The 5,503-nt window shown below is 37.7% G+C and overlaps 1 non-coding gene across 1 annotated transcript; it reads left to right on the forward strand.

Moving 5' to 3' along the window:
• Positions 1-3,629: 3,629 nt before the first annotated feature.
• On the forward strand, positions 3,630-3,737 carry LOC148565246 (small nucleolar RNA R71). Its single transcript, XR_015885279.1, has one exon. It is a non-coding gene; the product is annotated as a small nucleolar RNA R71 (small nucleolar RNA).
• Positions 3,738-5,503: the final 1,766 nt, after the last annotated feature.

A 5,503-nucleotide genomic window follows, 5' to 3' on the forward strand; every position in this document is an offset into this window, starting at 1 on the left:
GTTGGGGGTGAGGAGCTCTGCTGTGTCTCAATGAATTAATGCAAGTATTTCTGTTTTTCATTCAAACACGCTTGTTCCTATCTAAGATGTTCATTCGCGCTTAACTGTGATGAAGGTGATGATCTGTGACATTCATCACCTTCCTCAACCCACGAACGTGTGCCTGACAACCACCTCCGTTCTATATCCGATTGAATGAGTGTCTCTTAGATTCTTTAATCAGAATCTCCGTGGTATAAGCTAGAACTGATGGCGGCATTCATGAGAATCCGGAAAGTCTAAGCCTTGTCTGTGGCATTCCGAGTAGGATTCAAGGATTGAATGACTGTGACGAGCTTCAAACTCCTGAAGGCTGGGCGTTAGTGACAGATGCAAGAGGATAGTAAATCCTATTCCAACCGGATCGAGAACCAACCGGTGATTAGCCATGCTGTGACAGAGCGCGTGAGCGTAGTTTTCACTGGAAGGATGGAAGGTAGCCATTGACAACGGTGATCCACCAACACACAGCTTGCCATAGGAGGACGTGCGTGCGTGAATCAGAAGACAGAGGAAAGCAGAGATTCAAAAGACAAAGCATCTCCAAAACTCCAACATATTCTCCATTACTACACAACAAGTAACTTTTAATTTATGCTCTACTGGTTATTCATAATTCAACTGATAAACATAATTGACTTCCTGACTAAGATTTACAAGATAACCATAGATTGCTTCAAACCAACAATCTCTGTGGGATTCGACCCTTACTCACGTAAGGTATTACTTGGACGACCCAGTGCACTTGCTGGTTAGTGGTACGAGTTGTGAAAAGTGTGATTCGCAATTTGTGCTACCAATAGCTCTTTGATCTTCTCTAATTTCATGGAGGATGATGGAGTGCTCTTGGTGCTCCATCCTTAGTTGTCCCATGTTGGAACTTAATTCTCCTAGGGAAGTGTTGATTTGGTCCCAATAGTTTTGTGGAGGAAAGTGCATCCCTTGAGGTATCTCAGGGATTTCATGGTGAGGAATTTCCTCATGCTCTTGTTGAGGTCCATAAGTGGGCTCTCTTGTTTGCTCCATCCTTTTCTTAGTGATGAGCTTTTGAGATGAATCTCTCCATCTCCCATGACTCCGAGGTGGAAGCTTTTGCCTTCCCTTTCCTCTTTCTAGAGGTTTCTCTGGCCTTAGGTGTCATAAATGGTTATGGAAAAACAAAAAGCAACGCTTTTACCACACCAAACTTAGAAGGTTTGCTCGTCCCCGAGCAAAAGAAGAAAGAAAGTAGTAGAAGAAGAAGAAAATGGAGGAGATGGAAGGAGAAAGTGTATTAGGCCAAGGGGGGTTTTAGGTGGTTATGATGTGTGAAAAGGAAGGAGTGAAGGGTTGAATTTTAGTGGGTGTGTGTAGGTGGGTTGTATGATGGTTTTGGAGGAGTAATGGAGGTGATTGGTGGAGGTTATTTTGGGAAAGGTGTGAGGAGGAGAGGAGAAGAGGTGTGGTAGGTGGGGATCCTGTGGGGTCCACAGATCCTGTGGGGCCAAGGACTTAACATCCCTGCTCTAATTAGGCGTGTAAAATGCCCTTGCTGTGCAATCATGGCGTTTAACGCCAGACTGCTGCTTGTTTCTGGCGTTAAACGCCCAAATGTAGCCTGTTTCTGGTGTTTAATGCTAGGTAGATGCTTGTTTCTGGTGTTAAACGCCAGCTTGGTGCTTGTTTCTGGCGTTTAAATGCCAGAATGCTCCTCCTCCAGGGTGTGCTATTTTTAATGCTGTTTTTCATTCTATTTTTTTGATTTTTCAGTAGTTTTTGGGACTCCACATGATCATAAACCTAATAAAACATGAAATAACAAAAAGAAAATAAAATAGATATGATTAAATAATATTGGGTTGCCTCCCAACAAGCGCTTCTTTAATGTCAATAGCATGACAGTGAGCTCTCATGGAGCCACACAGATAATCAGAGCAAGGTTGGAACCTCCCAACACCAAACTTAGAGTTTGAATGTGGGGGTTCAACACCAAACTTAGAGTTTGGTTGTGACCTCCCAACACCAAACTTAGAGTTTGACTGTGGGGGCTTTGGTTGACTCTGCAGTGAGAAAAGCTTTTCATGCTTCCTCTCCATGGTTACAGAAAGAGATCATTGAGTTTTAAATACAAGGTTGTTCTCATTCAGTTGAAGGACCAATTCTCCTTTGTCCACATCAATCACAGCTCTTGCTGTGGCTAGGAAGGGTCTTCCAATGATGATGGATTCATTCTCGTCCTTCCCAGTGTTTAGGATTATGAAATTAGCAGGGATTTAAAGGCCTTCAACCTTTACTAACATGTCCTCTACTTGTCCATAAGCCTGTTTTCTTGAGTTGTCTGCCATCTCTAATGAGATTCTGGCAGCTTGCACCTCAAAGATCCCAATTTTCTCCATTACAGAGAGTGGCATTAAGTTTATTCCTGACCCCAGGTCACACAGAGCCTTCTCAAAGGTCATGGTACCTATGTTACAGGGAATTCGAAATTTACTAGGATCCTGTTTCTTTTGAGATAATTTCTGTCTATCCAATGCATTTAGTTCATTGGTGAGCAAGGGAGGTTCAGCTTCCCAAGTCTCATTACCAAATAATTTGGCATTCAGCTTCATGATTGCACCAAGGTACTTAGCAACTTGCTCTTCAGTAACATCTTCATTCTCTTCAGAAGAAGAATACTCATCAGAGCTCATGAAGGGCAGAAGAAGGTTCAATGGAATCTCTATGGTCTCTAGATGAGTCTCAGATTCCTTTTGTTCCTCAAAGGAAAACTCCTTATTGGTTACTGAACGTCCCAGGAGGTCTTCCTCACTAGGATTCACGTCCTTCTCCTCCCATGTAGGTTCGGCCATGATGGTCAAATCAATGGCCTTGCACTCTCTCTTTGGATTTTCTTCTGTATTGCTTGGGAGAGTACTAGGAGGAGTTTCAGTGACCCTTTTACTCAGCTGGCCCACTTGTGTCTCCAAATTTCTAATGGAGGACCTTGTTTCATTCATGAAACTTAAAGTGGCCTTAGATAGATCAGAGACTATATTTGCTAAGCTAGATGGATTCTGCTCAGAATTCTCTGTCTGTTGCTGAGTGGATGATGAAAAAGGCTTGCTATTGCTAAACCTGTTTCTTCCACCTTTATTAAAGCCTTGTTGAGGCTTTTGTTGATCGTTCCATGAGAAATTTGGATGATTTCTCCATGAGGGATTATATGTATTCCCATAGGATTCCCTGATGTAATTCACTTCTGCTATTGCAGGATTCTCAGGATCATAAGCTTCTTCTTCAGAAGATGCCTCTTGAGTACTGTTGGATGCAGCTTGCAATCCATTCAGACTCTGAGAAATTATATTGACTTGCTGAGTCAATATTTTATTCTGAGCCAATATGGCATTCAGAGTATCAACTTCAAGAACTCCCTTCTTCTGAGGCATCCCATTACTCACAGGTTTCCTTTCAGAAGTGTACATAAACTGGTTATTTGCAACCATGTCAATGAGTTCTTGAGCTTCTGCAGGCGTTTTCTTTAGGTGAATGGATCCACCTGCAGAATGGTCCAATGACATCTTTGATAACTCAGACAGACCATCATAGAATATATCCAGGATGGTTCATTTTGAAAGCATGTCAGAAGGACACTTTTTGGTCAGTCCCTTGTATCTCTCACAAGCTTCATAGAGGGATTCACCTTCTTTTTGTCTGAAGGTTTAAACATCCACTCTAAGCTTGCTAAGCTTTTAAAGCGGAAAGAACTTCGCTAAGAAAGCCGTGACCAACTTATCTCAAGAGTTCAGGCTATCTTTAGGTTGAGAGTCCAACCATATTCTAGTTCTTTCTCTTACAGCAAACGGGAAAAGCATAAGCCTGTAGACCTCGGAGTCAACCCCATTGGTCTTAACAGTATCACAGATCTGCAAGAATTCAGTTAAGAACTGAAAAGGATCTTCTGATGGAAGTCCATGAAACTTGCACTTCTGTTGCATCAGAGAAACTAATTGAGGTTTAAGCTCAAAATTGTTTGCTCCAATGGCAGGGATTGAGATGCTTCTTCCATGTAAGTTGGAATTTGGTGCAGTAAAGTCACCAAGCATCTTCCTTGCATTGATATTATTTTCGGCCATGTCTCCTTCTTTTTCAAAATTTTCAGTAAGATTTTCTCCAGAGAGTTGTGCTTTAGCTTCCATTAGCTTCCTCTTCAGAGTCCTTTCAGGTTCAGGATCAGCTTCAACAAGAATGTTCTTATCCTTGTTCCTGCTCATATGAAAAAGAAGAAAATAGAAAAGAAAATATGGAATCCTCTATGTCACAGTATAGAGATTCCTTCATGTGAGTAGAAGAAGAAAGGAATAGAAGAAGAGAAATTCGAACACCAAGAGGAAGAGAGGGTTTGAATTTTGAGATGAAGAGAAGTGTTAGTAAATAAATAAATAATTAGAAGGAGATGAGAGAGAGAAAAATTTTCGAAAATAATTTGAAAAGAAAAGAAGAATATTTTTGTTTTTAATTTAAATTTAAATTTAAAATTCGAAAATAAGAAGGAAAAATGAAACTAATTTAAATTGAAAATTAAAACAATTAGTTAATTAAAATTGAATTTTGAAAAAGAGGGAAGTAATTTTCGAAAATTAGAGAGAGAGAGAGTTAGTTAGGTAGTTTTGAAAAAGATAAGAATCAAACAAAAAGTTAAGTGGTTAATTGAAAAAGATTTGAAAATCAAATTTTGAAAAGATAAGAAGTTAGAAAAGATTTTGAAATTAATTTTTGAAAAAGATATGATTGAAATTTATTTTGAAAAAGAAATTTAAAAAGATTTGATTTTGAAAATTAAAGTTGATTACTTGACTAACAAGAAACTAAAAAGATATGATTTAAAATTTAAAGATTGAGCCTTTCTTAATAGGCAAGTAACAACTTGAAAAATTTTTGAATCAATTACATTAATTGTTAGTAGTGATTTTGGAAACATGAAATAAAAATAAGAAAAAGATTTTGAAAATTTATTTTAAAAATTTTCGAAAATTATGAAAGAAAAATGAAAAAGATTTGAATTTTGAAAAAAATTTGAAAAAGATAGAATTTTTAAATTGAAAATTTGATTTGACTCATAAGAAACAACTAAATTTTAAAAAGTTTTGAAAAGGTCAACTCAACTTTTCGAAAATTATGAGTGAAAAAGGGAAAGATATTTTTTTGATTTTTGAATTTTAATGATGAGAGAGAAAAACTTTAAAAAGACTCAATGCATGAAAATTTTGGATCAAAACAAGAAAAATATGCAAGAACACTTCGAATGTCAAGATGAACACCAAGAACACTTTGAATGTCAAGATGAACATCAATAACATGTTTTTGAAAATTTTTAAGAAAAGAAAAACATGCAAGAAACTAAACTTAGAAATTTTTAATGTTGAGACACTAACAAATTGAAAATGCATATGAAAAACAAGAAAAGATGCAAAACATAAAAATGCAAAAATCAAACAAAGCAAATCAT

The sequence above is a fragment of the Arachis ipaensis genome, chromosome B5 (assembly GCF_059453495.1).
Source record: "Arachis ipaensis isolate K30076 ecotype BB chromosome B5, ASM5945349v1, whole genome shotgun sequence".
In the NCBI taxonomy this organism is placed as follows: domain Eukaryota; kingdom Viridiplantae; phylum Streptophyta; class Magnoliopsida; order Fabales; family Fabaceae; genus Arachis; species Arachis ipaensis.